Source organism: Henckelia pumila, chromosome 2, assembly GCF_033568475.1.
Source record: "Henckelia pumila isolate YLH828 chromosome 2, ASM3356847v2, whole genome shotgun sequence".
NCBI lineage: Eukaryota > Viridiplantae > Streptophyta > Magnoliopsida > Lamiales > Gesneriaceae > Henckelia > Henckelia pumila.
The window spans coordinates 15,202,767-15,216,732 of record NC_133121.1 but is presented as its reverse complement, the minus strand read 5'-3'; positions in this window follow the sequence as shown (position 1 = coordinate 15,216,732).

Sequence of the window (13,966 nt, the reverse complement as noted above, 5' to 3'; positions counted from 1 at the left end):
TATAATGGGCTACATTTTATATTATAATGGGTTTCTACTTTCTAGATTCTAGCAAGAATGTTTTGGGTTTTTTTGGGTTTCAAAAAAAAAAAAGGCAAGAATGTTGTGGAAAAATAAAATATGTTTAGTCAACAAAAAATCCGGTGCCAGCTCAGTAATTTTCAGCCCATCGTTGCAAATTCCGGCCAAAAATGAACTAAATTGCAAAATATCAAAACTTACTAAATTTTGATAAATTAGAAAACTCTGTAAAAGTTTACAAGTTTTATTAAAGTGAATTCAAAACTACTCTTTCCCATCTGTATATTCAAAATGAATGCCGAGATACCCGCATGCTGCGACTTTTGCTGTAACTTATGTGTCATCGTCATTTTTTTGATATCACGCCAGTATTTTCGAGTGGCGCATCGAGACTTTAATAAAACAAGACTAAACGTTTAAATTACCAAAACCCAAAATATAACATTACAATACTTAATGATGTCACGTCAGCGATTTCGGGTAACACATCTGGTCGAGTGGGCCCACCCCAATGGCAAGACGTACAATAAATGAGAGTTGGGAGATGACAATCTGAAAATTTTCAAATTATCTGAGTAGTTTCCATTTCATGCATCACTTTCTCTCAGTTTCAACTCAACCGCTCGATTGTAAATCCCTCGTGCTATCTGCCCTCTTCTTTTTACATTAATTAATTACATTCGTTTCAACTTTTTCTATATATATATATATATATATGTATATATAATTCTTGTTTAAATATCATCGCGGTGGCTAGCTAATATATATGCATGCAGAAAATGAGAGAAAATATATATATATATATATATGTTTGTTTTCTTATATCTTGAATTCCTAGCTGTAACAAATGGTGATCGAATTTGTTTGTCTTTTACTCATTTGATGCCAAGAAATCATAGCAAAAAAGCAATTAAAGGGTGTTAGGGTTTACAGGTGTTGCTTCAAGAATTCTTTATTAGCATGCATGCATGTGTGGTGGCATGGCATTATATATATTACCCAATATTATTTATTTATTTCTTTCAAAATATACAATATATCATATTCATATCTGCAGCCATGACTGGGGGAAGCAACAGTAGTACTGGATTCGAGACGTGCACCGAGTGTATCGGCTTCGAGAGCTTGACTGAGAAGGACATCGTCCATTCTTCTTTAATTACCGATCAGTTGTACTCGTACTCGTACTCGCCGCCGCCTGCGCGGAGATCAAGAGATCAGGAAACCACGAAGCAGGTTTTTCCGCCGTTTCTGACGAGCTTGTGTGAGAACGGACGGCCAAGATTCAGCCTGGTGAAGACGATCAGGGACAACGGCCGGCTGGAGATCGCCGCGGTTCCGAACCGTGGACCGGAGCTTTTGGTGGTCCGGGATTGGGAACAAGGTGGTGGCCATGTGAGGATCCGATCGCTGGACGTACAATTTTAGCGCTTCAATATTATTCAATCGGTTTCTTAATTGTTTCCATGGTTTAATTTTCGATCGATCGATCGGTTAATTAGAAATACATATATAAAATTTTGTATCATAAATTTAGAGGGGACTGCAGCAGGTTTCTATATTCAAATCTCTTCTCATCGGCTTTCTTGAATTTGGATTTTGTTTAGATTTTTATAAACTGATTGATTCGGCTTTCAAAATGATGACCAAAATTAGTTTCTTGAAATTAATTTGAAGAATGCTATTCTTTAATATTTATTAATTCCCATAATTATTTGGCTGAAAACTCTTATTAATTTCTCTGTTACAGATTTTCTATGAATTATCATATTTTCCGTTGATAAAGGAAAATCGGAAAAAATGTGTGTTCTTCTCGTGATATTTCTGTGTTTGCCACGAGTTTTCTTTTTGAGTTATTTTCTGGTCATATACAATTTTCAATTATAATTTTAAAATTACGTTTAGAAAATATATATAATTGATTCTTTTCCGAGTTATTATGATGAGGTAGAGTCGCCGACGATAGTTTCAACGGTGTTGAGTATATATATAGTGAAGTGTCTTATTCAAAATTGTAGGTGAACAAGTTTTTTTTTTGGGTAATTAATCATGACATGGAGTCGACAACTATAGTTTTTAAAAGTGTGGAATATAATTAATATAGTCGAGTTTCTAATTTTAAATTTCCCGACACGAGTTATTTTGTGACGTAAAGTCAGGAATGATGATTTTAAAAGTACCAGATATTTTTAATTAGTCGACTCTCTAATTTAGAATTTTCATACACATGCAAGTCTCAATATATTTTCTATAGAAGTCGTCAACAATGGTTTTAAAAGTGTCGAATAAATATTTTTGGTAAAAAGTTTTTTTGGGTTATTTGTGACATGGAGTCGACAACGATATATAGTTTTAGAAGTTGGAAGACATAGTTGAGTTTTTAATTTAAAATTTTAAAGCACAAGTTTTTCGAGTAATTTTGTGAGGTGGAGTCATCAACGATAGTTTAAAAGTTTCAAATATATCAGTACTCATCAGATGCATGCGATGTGTGCATGTCTATTTTAACAAAAAATAAAAAATAAATGGTGAAATAAAAAAGTAAAAAAAATAACATTCCGTATATAAATATTTGCCAAAATATTATAACATTTTTGTAATTAAAGAGCTATCAAAAGAGTATTAAATTAATTTATGATAAATTTATCATTGCGATAACGGACAATGACACTAAAATGTCTCAAATTTAATAATATAGTAGGGAGAATGGATTCTCGACTTTAAAATTGTTGGTAACAAGTTTGTTTGAGTAATTTTTTGGCGTGGTAGCTGTAATTTGTAAACGTGTTGAATATATGATAAAATATCAAATTTAAAATTTTCGATATCGAGTCTTAAACAATAGTTTTAAGAGTGTTGAATATATATTAGGTATCAAATTTACAAACTTTTGGACAAAAGTTTTTTCTAGTTATATTATGACGTGGAGTCTCACCAATGATAATTTCAAAAATGTCAAAAATGCACAAGAGTATCAAATTTAAAATTTTTGGCCACAAAATTTCGGAGTTATTTTGTGACGTAGAGTCACCAATGATAGTTTTAAAAATGTCGAAAATGCACAAGAGTATCAAATTTAAAATTTATGTAGACAAGTTTTTCGGAGTTATTTTGTGACGTGGAGTTGCCAACAATAGTTTCAAACGTGTTGAATATATAGTCGGGTGTCTGGTTTAACATTTTTGGTGTTTTATGACTAGGAGTCGTCAATGATACTTCAAAAGTTTCGAATATAAACTAGAATGCCAAGTTTAAAATTGACGGAAACGGGTTTTTTTTTGTGACGTGGACTCGTGAATGATAGTTTTAAAAGTGTTTAATATATAATAGAATATGTGTTAACATAAACGGTCAAATTTCTAATTTAGAATTGTAGACATAAATTTTTGTGAAAAGGAGCAAACGTTTCTAGTGTTTCATTTATAAATAATATATATGGTACGATTTATTTATAGTACGATTAATATTATTTATACTCTATTTTATACGGTAAATTATACATGTATACTTTTTTTAATTTATTGTTTTCTATACGTATAAGTGAAACATATAATATGAATTTAATTACTTTTTTTCATTCAATATTTTTATCAATTAACACAATAGCTATTCATTAATCTAAATACTTTTCCCATCTATTATAATTGGTACGTGCGGGTATAATTTTACGATATGAAGTTATTTTATACTTTCTCCATCCATTATTGTGCATATATAATATAACATGCATCTATTTTGTTCACGTCGTTCAATATTTATTTTTTTAAAAGAAAATTAAATCGAGTAATATTTTGACAAACAAGTTTATTATTCATATAATTTGAAGGAGTAAACACAATAGATTATAAATTTATAATATTCCAATCCAATCGATCTGGAAAATGATTGGATTATAAGTTTATTATTTTACAATTTTGGTGAGAAATATATATAGACGTTTATTGTAGTGCTTTGATTTTTTTTAAAAAAAATTAACTAATATTAGTTCGTCGTTTTTTAAAGAATATTTTAAGTATTTAATTTGTTGTTTGATAATTTTTAATGTACTTCTAAATTTAATAAATTGTAGAGTGATTTTTTTAGCATGTTGTTCGATCGTGCTAAGTTGAGTTTTTCAGGGGTGCATGGTATACCGTATTGTATCGTAAAAAAAACCATATTTCCCATAATTATTTGAAAGATCTTAGAAGTTATACTCATGATAAATTTTATCTAGTTATTAATTTTCTATGAATTCTCAAATTTTCCATTGAAAAGGGAAAATCGTAAAATGTGTTTTCTTCTCGTGATATTTTTTGTGTTTGCCACGAGTTTTCTTTTTGAGTTATTTTCTGATATACAATTTTCAATTATAATTTTAAAATTAAGTTTAGAAAATATAATTTATTCCAATTTCAAATCGTCGGACACGAGCTTTTGAGTTATAATTATGATGAGGTATAGTCGCCGACGATAGTTCCAACAGTGTTTGAGTGAAGTGTTTGATTTAAAATTTTAGGGGAACAAGTTTTTTGGGTTAATTATGACAATGCTATATAGTTTTAAAAGTATGAAAACTATATAGTCGAGTTCAGGGACGAAACTAGAAATTTGGGTCGAGGGGGGGCTAAGTTTTATATTAAAAAATTTATCGATAAAAAATTAAGGAACTATCCTATATATATTGTGTTATCAGGCTCTTAATTTATTTTTCTGATTTCTTGAAGGTCACTAACACTTTTAATAACCCAAAAAAAACTAAATTTGATTATTTATGCTTAAAAAATAGTATTATATTGTATTTTAATATTTGGATTTCTTTAACAAACATTTATTTAAAGGTTTGATGAAATAAATTTGTTATTATTTATTTTTAAAATATGTTTTAAAGTTAACTTATATATAATATTTTCATAAATTTGGGTATAATTTTTGCAAGTTAACTTATTGGGTTATATATATAACCCAATAAGCATGGTGGGCTAGCCTGGGCTAGAGCCAAGGCTAGCCCACCACTATGGTCCGTCTCTGGTCGAGTTTCTACTTTAAAATTTCCGGGCACGAGTTATTTTGTGACGTAAAGTCAGCGATAATAATTTTAAAAGTACCAGATATTTTTAATTAGTCGAGTCTCTAATTTAGAATTTTCATACGCAAATCTCAATATGTTTTTTATATGAAGTCGTCAACAATAGTTTTAAAAGTACGTCGAATATATATTAGGTATCAAATTTAAATTTTCCAGACAAGTGTTTTTTCAAGTTATTTTGTGACGTGGAGTCGCAAATGATAGTTTTAAAATGTTAAAAATGTACAAGATGGTAGAGTTCAACCTACCTTACACGAATTTTTTGGAGTTAATTTGTGACGTGGAATTGCCAACAATAGTTTTAAATGTGTTGGATATATACAGTCGAGTGTCTAATCTAAAATTTTTTAACACAAGTACGTACTTTCGAGTTATTTTATGACTTGGAGTCGCTAATGATAACTTTAAAGGTTTTATTTTTTTTTAGAATAAGTTTAAAGGTGTTGAATATATACTAGAGTGTAAAATTTAAAAATGTCGGAAACAAGTTTTTTCAATTAACTTCGTTTCGTGCATATAATTTTCTATGCATTTTCAAATTTCCAATAAAAAAGAAAATCGTAAAATGTTTTTTCTTTCGCGATATTTTTTGTGTTTGTCATGAGTTTCTTTTTGAATTATTTTGTTATATATAGTTTTCAACTGCAATTTTTAAATTGAGTTTTTGTCTCTGATTTAAAATTTCCGGACATGAGTTCTTATGAGTTATTTGACGACATAGAGTCGCCAAAGATAGTTTTAAAAGTATTGAATATATAGTCAAGTATCTAAATTAAAATTTTCGGTAACAATTTTTTTTGGGTTATTTGTGACATGGAGTCGAAAACGATATATAGTTTTAGAAGTTTGGAACACATAGACGAGTTTTTAATTTCACAATTTTTTCAAGTAATTTTGTGAGGTGGAGTCATCAACGATAGTTTAAAAGTTTCAAATATATCAATACTCATCAGATACATGTGATATGTGCTTGTATATTTTAACGAAAATAAAAAAAATGGTGAATTAAAATAATACAAAAATAACATTCCGTATATAAATATTTACCAAAATATTATAACATTTTTGTAATTAAAGAGCTATCAAAGGAGTATTAAATTAGTTTATGATAAAGTTATCATTGCGACGACGGATCATGACACTAAAATGTCTCAAATTTAATAATATAGTAGGGAGAATGTGTTCTCGACTTTGTTGTTAACAAGTTTTTTTGAGTAATTTTCTGGCGTGGTAGTTGTAAACGTGTTGAATGTATGATAAAATGTCAAATTTAAAATTTTCGATATCGAGTCTTAAACAATAGTTTTAAAAGCGTTGAATATATATTAGGTATCAAATTTACAAATTTTCGGACAAAAGTTTTTTCTAGTTATTTTGTGACGTGGATTCTCACCAATGATAATTTCAAAAATGTCAAAAATGCACAAGAGTATCAAATTTAAAATTTTTGGCCACAAAATTTCGGAGTTATTTTGTTACGTGTAGTCACCAATAATAGTTTTAAAAATGTCGAAAATGCACAAGAGTATCAAATTTTTAAAATTTATATACACAAGTTTTTCAGAGTTATTTTGTGATGTGGATCGAGTTACCAACAATAGTTTCAAACGTGTTTAATATATAGTCGCGCGGTTGTCTACTTTAAAATTTTTGGTTTTTTATGCATGACTAGGAGTCGTCAATGATACTTCAAAAGTTTCGAATATAAACTAGAATGCCAAGTTAAAATTGCCGGGAACGAGTTTTTTTTTTTTTAGTAATTTTGTGACGTGGACTCGTCAATGGTAGTTTTAAAAATGGTAGTTTTAAAAGTGTTTAATATATAGTAGAATATCTAAAAGTGTTAACATAAACAGTCAAATTTTTAATTTAGAATTGCCAGACATAATTTTTATGTATAAGGAGCAAACGTTTCTAGTGTTTCATCTATAAATAATATAAATGGTACGATTAATTTATTTATAGTATATACGATTAATATTGTTTATACTCTATTTTATACATGTATACTCTTTTTAATTTTTTTAATTTATTATTTTCTATACATATAAGTGAAACATATAATATGAATTTAATTATTTTTTTCATTCAATGTTTTTATCAATTAACACACTAGCTATTCATTAATCTAAATACTTTTCCCATCTATTTTTATAATTGGTACGTGCGGGTATAATTTTACGATATGAAGTTAATTTTGCACTTTCTCCATCCATTATTGTTGTTAGGATCGAAAATACGTGTGTAGAGGAGGGTGAATACACACAATATTTCAGAGCTACAATAGCTCGTTCTTGAAATGTTCAAAAATAAACCGAGCACCGATGAATTATATCGAGTTTGGTTTTCAAACCAAGCGGAATACACTCGAAATAATCCTTCGTAGAAACCGAATAAACATTTTCAAAATCATTTTAAAAGATGCAAGTTCAAATGACAAAAACAGTTTGGTTGAAGCATTTTATCAAACACTTTGTGTACTATATTTTGGTCTATGAAGAACACATAAAATGCTTCAACAATGCATCTTAAAACAGTGGCAATAATAATGTAAATGCGATAAACAAATAGACACGAATTTGTTTATGGATGTTCGGAGCTCAATCTCCTACGTCACCACTTCTTCCACCTCGGAAGGATCCACTAGAAGACTTTGATTTATACAAACCCATTTGTACAAACCCAATCCAATTTAGGACTTATCCAATGCCTAAACGAGAACTCCTAGCCACTCTCGATCGTAGGCCTTGTGACGCCCGGGGCTGAAGAGGCAGGGAGTGATCGCCGGTGCCAAGAGGTTGCATGGACAATGAGCGGCTCCTGGTAGGCTTCTAGGCGGAGGGAGACATGAATGAACCAATCCCGTGCCGGAATGAGAGGGATTCTGAGACTGTGTAGGTATGGGACTACATGGTTGAGGAGAGTTTAAAAGATTTCATATGTGCTACTCATATCAAGAAGGTGGATCTTCTTTTCGGAAGCTCATCACATAAGAACTCCAAAGTTAAGCGTGCTTAACTTGGGGCAATTATAGGATGGGTGACCCCCTGGGAAGTTTCTCAGGGTGCGTGTGAGTGAGGACATAAGCACGCTGAAAAGATCCGTCTTGATACAGTGGGTCGTTACAGGCCTCAACCTCACAATCCGCATAATGTTTTACGTCTTTATGCCAAGACTACAAACACAATGTTTAATAGCTTTGATCTAGTCTGGTCCGACTTTGATCTGGTCGAGCTTTGATCTGGTCTGGTTCAATTGATCTGGTATAGAGCAACTTCGATCTGGTCTTGTTCACTTGATTTGGTTTGGACATGTTTCATCTGATCTGTTCATTTGATTATAGCTCTTGATTCACTGATTTCTGGGCAAGGTGATGAACATAAAAGTTGTAGCCCTTTGTCTTGAATTTCCACAGAATCTAGAATCGCTTGCTTTCAAGTTCTTATGTGAGAGATATACTCGAAATACTAAGCTGTGTCAGAAATTCTGTTCTGCAGATTTTGTGTGCAGATCTCAAAACTTCATCGTGCTTTATCTGCTTCTTAATATCCGATTCAGATTGAGCTTCTTAAAGATGATTTGTAGATAATTGTCTTAGATTCGTAACGCAAACTGAATCATCCCATTTGAATAATCGAGCTGTAAGTTATGGCCAAAATATCAGAACTGGTCTGTTTGATCTGTTTGTTGTAGCTTTGATCTGATTTGCATCCAGCTCGATGTTGCGACCAACGTTTCGCCTTGATAACGTCCGAATTAACTCATATGGCCTGAGATATGACTTGTAGATATTTTAGTAAGATTTCTAACCGTTTTGGCCTCAAGTCATTTGGAGCACCGAGCTATGAGATATGATCGATTTACTAAACTGCGCTAGCTTGAATAACTTTGAGTTCCAGCTCAAACTTTCCAACTTTGATCTACTAACTACAACACTTGATTAAATATGTTAGAAACACAATAACAAGTTTTGTTATCATCAAAATCAAGATTGCTTGTATTTCACAACCCAACAATTGTGCATATATATATTATTTTGTTTACGTCGTTCAATTTTTATTTATTTTTTAAAGAAACTTAAATCAAGTAATTGACAAACAAGTTTATTATTCATATAATTTGAATGAGTAAACACAATAGATTATAAATTTATAATATTTCAATCCAATCGATCTGGAAAATGATTGGATTATAAGTTTATTATTTTACAATTTTGTTGGGAAAGAGACGTTTATTGTAGTGCTTTGATTTTTTTAAAAAAAATTAACTAATATTAGTTCGTCGTTTTTTAAAGAATATAATATTTTAAGTGTTTAATTTGTTGTTTGATAATTTTTAATGTATTTCTAAATTTAATAAATTGTAGAGTGATTTTTTAGTATGTTGTTTGATCATGCTAAGTTGAGTTCTTCAGGGGTGGCATACCATATTGTATTCTAACAAAAACCATATTTCCCAGAATTATTTGAAAGATCTTAGAAGTTATACTCATGATAAATTTTATCTAGTTATTAATTTTCTATATATGAATTCTCAAATTTTCCATTGAAAAGGGAAAATCGTAAAAATGTGTTTTCTTCTCGTGATATTTTCTGTGTTTGCCAGGAGTTTTCTTTTTGAGTTATTTTCTGATATATAATTTTCAATTATAATTTTAAAATTAAGTTTAGAAAATATAATTTATTCCCATTTCAAATCGTCGGACACGAGCTTTAATTTGAGTTATAATTAAGATTAGGTAGAGTCGCCGACGATAGTTCCAACAGTGTTTGAGTATATAGTGAGTGTCCGATTTAAAATTGTAGGGGAACAAGTTTTTTGGGTTAATTATGACAAGGATGGTTTTAAAAGTATGTAAACTATATAGTCGAGTTTCTAATTTAAAATTTCCGAGCACGAATTATTTTGTGGCGTAAAGTCAGCAATGATAATTGTAAAAGTACTAGATATTTTTAATTAATCGACTCTCTAATTTAGAATTTTCATACGCAAGTCTCAATATGTTTTCTATATGAAGTCGTCAACAATGACTTTAAAAGTGTCGAATATATATTAGAAAATTTAAATTTTTCAGACAAACGTTTTTTCAAGTTCTTTTGTAACGTGGAGTCGCAAATGATAGTTTTAAAATGTTAAAAATGTACAAAATGGTAGAGTTCAACTTACCTTATGCGAATTTTTCGAAGTTAATTTGTGACGTGAAATTGCCAACAATAGTTTTAAATGTGTTGGAGATATATAGTCGAGTGTCTAATGTAAAATTTTTAAACACAAGTACGTACTTTCGAGTTATTTTATGATTTGGAGTTGCCAATGATAAATTTAAGGGGTTTTTTTTTAAGAGTAAGTTTAAAGGTGTTGAATATATACTAGAGTGTAAAATTTAAAAATGTCGGAAACGAGTTTTTTCAATTAACTTCTTGTCGTGGAGTACTCGCCAATTGTTTTAAAAAGATTGAACATACAGTAGTGTATCAAATTAATTTAAATTAATATCCGGCCAAATTAAATCTTTTTCAAGTTATTTTTGTGATGTAAATTAGCAATGATAGTTTTAAAAGTTTAATATATAGTCGGTTGTCTAATTTGGAATGGCCAGAGCCAGACACAAGTTTTTTCGAATTATTTTGTGAAATGGAGTCATCAACAATAATTTTAAAAGTTTCGAATTAGGATATCAAATTTAAAATATTTATTTTCCACCAAAAAAAATCGATAGAAGTTATAAATTTATATGTTACAAGGTATATAATTTTCTATGAATTTTCAAATTTCTAATAAAAAAGAAAATCGTAAAATGTTTTTTCTTTCGCGATATTTTTTGTGTTTGTCATGAGTTTCTTTTTGAATTATTTTGTTATATATAGTTTTCAATAATAATTTTAAATTAAGTTTAGAAATATAGTGTGACTCTGATTTAAAATTGCCGGACATGAGTTTATGAGTTATTTTGACGACATAGAAATAGAGTCACCAAATTAAGATAGTTTTAAAAGTACTTAATATATATATATATATATATATATATATATATATATAGTCAAGTGTCTAATTTAAAATTTTCGACAATAAGTTTTTTTTGTGTTATTTGTGACATGGAGTCGACAAAGATAGTTTTAGAAGTTTGAAACAGACAGACTAGTTTTTAATTTAAAATTTCCAAGCACAAGTTTTTCGAGTAATTTTGTGAGGTGGAGTAATCAACGATAGTTTAAAAGTTTCAAATATACTAGTAATCATCATATGCACCCGATGTGTATTTCTATAGCTCATTTTTTTAACAAAAATACAAAAATACAAAAATAACATTCCGTATATAAATATCCACCAAAAAATTATAATATTTTCTTAGTTAAAAAGCTATCAAAAGAGTATTAAATTAATTTATGGTAAATTTATTATTGCGATGATGAACCAAGACACTCGAGTTTTATAATATAATAATAAAGATAATAGATATCGATTTTAAAATTATGGGAACAAGTTTTTTTTTAGTAATTTTGTAGTGTGGTAGTTGTAAACGTGTTGAATATATGATAAAATATTAAATTTAAAATTTTCGATATCGAGTCTTAAACAATAGTTTTAAAAGCGTGGAACATATATATGGTATCAAATTTACAAATTTTCGGACAAAAGTTTTTTTCTAGTTATTTTGCGACGTAGAGTCTCACCAATGATAGTTTCAAAAATTTCAAAATTGCACAAGAGTATCAAATTTAAATTTTTTTGCCACAAAATTTCGGAATTATTTTGTGACGTGTGAGTCATCAATGATAGTTTTAAAAAAGTCAAAAATGCACAAATGTATCAAATTTAAAATTTTTGTACACAAGATTTTCGTAGTTTATTTTGTGACATGGAGTTGTCAATGGTAGTCTTAAAAGTGTTTAATATATAGTAGAGTATCAAATTCAAATTAATTGTCAGGCACAAGTATTTTCGAGGTATTTTGTGACATGAAGTCACCGATGATAGTTCTAAAAGTGTAATATAAACAGTCAAATTTCTAATTTAGAATTGCCAGACATAAATTTTTGGGAAACGAGTCCTCTGTGTTGAGGGAAAATTACAATATTGATTATGTAATTTGGCTTGTTTGCAATTTTGGTCCTCTAGATCATCAAATTTATTTTGTTGTTTGGAACCTTTTTGAATTATTTTGTTATATACAGTTTTCAATTATAATTTTTAAATTAAGTTTAGAAATACAGTTGACTCTAATTTAAATTGTCGGACATGAGTTTTTATGAGTAATGTTGACGACATAGAGTCGCTAAAGATAGTTTGATTTAAAAGTATAAAATATATAGTCAAGTGTCTAATTTAAAATTTTCGGTAACAAGTTTTTTTGGGTTATTTGTGACATGGAGTCAACAACGATAGTTTTAGAAGTTTGGAACACATAGTCGAGTTTTTAATTTAAAATGTTCAAGCACAAGTACTTTGAGTAATTTTATGAAGTAGAGTCATCAACGATAGTTTAAAAAGTTTCAAATACTAGTACTCATGCGATGCGTGTTTGTATATTTTAACGAAAATAATAAATAAAAAATAGTGAAATAAAAAAATACAAAAATAACATTCCATATATAAATATCCACCAAAAAATTAAAACATTTTCGTAATTAAAGAGCTATCAAAGGATTATTAAATTAATTTATGGTAAATTTATCACTGAGATGACGAACCATGACACTAAAATTTGTCAAGTTTAATAATACATATATAGTAGAGATAATGGATTCTCGACTTTAAAATTATGGGAACAAGTTTTTTTAAGGAATTTTGTGGTGTGGTAGTTGTAAACGTGTTGCATATATGATAAAATATCAAATTTAAAATCTTTGATATCAAGTCTTAAACAATAGTTTTAAAAGCGTTGAATATATATTAGGTATCAAATTTACAAATTTTCGGACAAAAGTTTTTTCTAGTTATTTTGCGACGTGGAGTCTCACCAATTATAGTTTCAAAAATGTCAAAATTGCACAAAAGTATCAAATAAAATTTTTGGCCACAAAATTTTGGAGTTATTTTGTGACGTGGAGTCACCAATGATAGTTTTAAAAATGTCGAAAATGCACTAGGGTATCAAATTTAAAATTTTTGTACACAATTTTTTCGGAGTTATTTTGTGACGTGGAGTCACCAATGATAGTTTTAAAAATGTCGAAAATGCACAAGGGTATCAAATTTAAAATTTCTGTACACAAGTTTTTCGAAGTTATTTTGTGACGTGGAGTCGTCAATGGTAAGTGTACGTTTAATATATAGTAGAGTATCAAAATCAAATTAATTGTTAGGCACGAGTATTTTTGAGGTATTTTGTGACGTGAAGTCACCAATTATAGTTCTACAACTGACTACAAGTGTAACATAAACAGTCAAAATTTTAATTTAGAATTGTCAGACATAAATTTTTGTGAAACGGAGTCATCTGTGTTGAGGAAAAATTACGGGCTAATCGCATTAATCTCCCCTGTAAAAAGTCTAAAAACCATAAAATCCTCTAAGAAATATTAATAGGCTATTGCATCCATCAGTTTTCTAAAATGTAGCACATTTCACCCCTATGTTATACAAACTCGGACATATTTATACTCTCTCATAGGGGGTTTTATGCTAATTTTTTAAAAACATAAGGTCTAACATGCTATTAATTTTACATATGGTATTTTATGCATTTTAGACTTTTCAATGGGGGGATGTTGATGCAATTAGTCCAAAAATTACAATATTGATTATGTAATTTGACAATTTTGATCCTCCTATCATCAAATTTCTTTAAATGATATTTGCCAACAAATGTCAAAGAAGACAAAAACTCGCATAAAATAAGTACACTGGACCAACATTACACTTTTTTCTTATGCT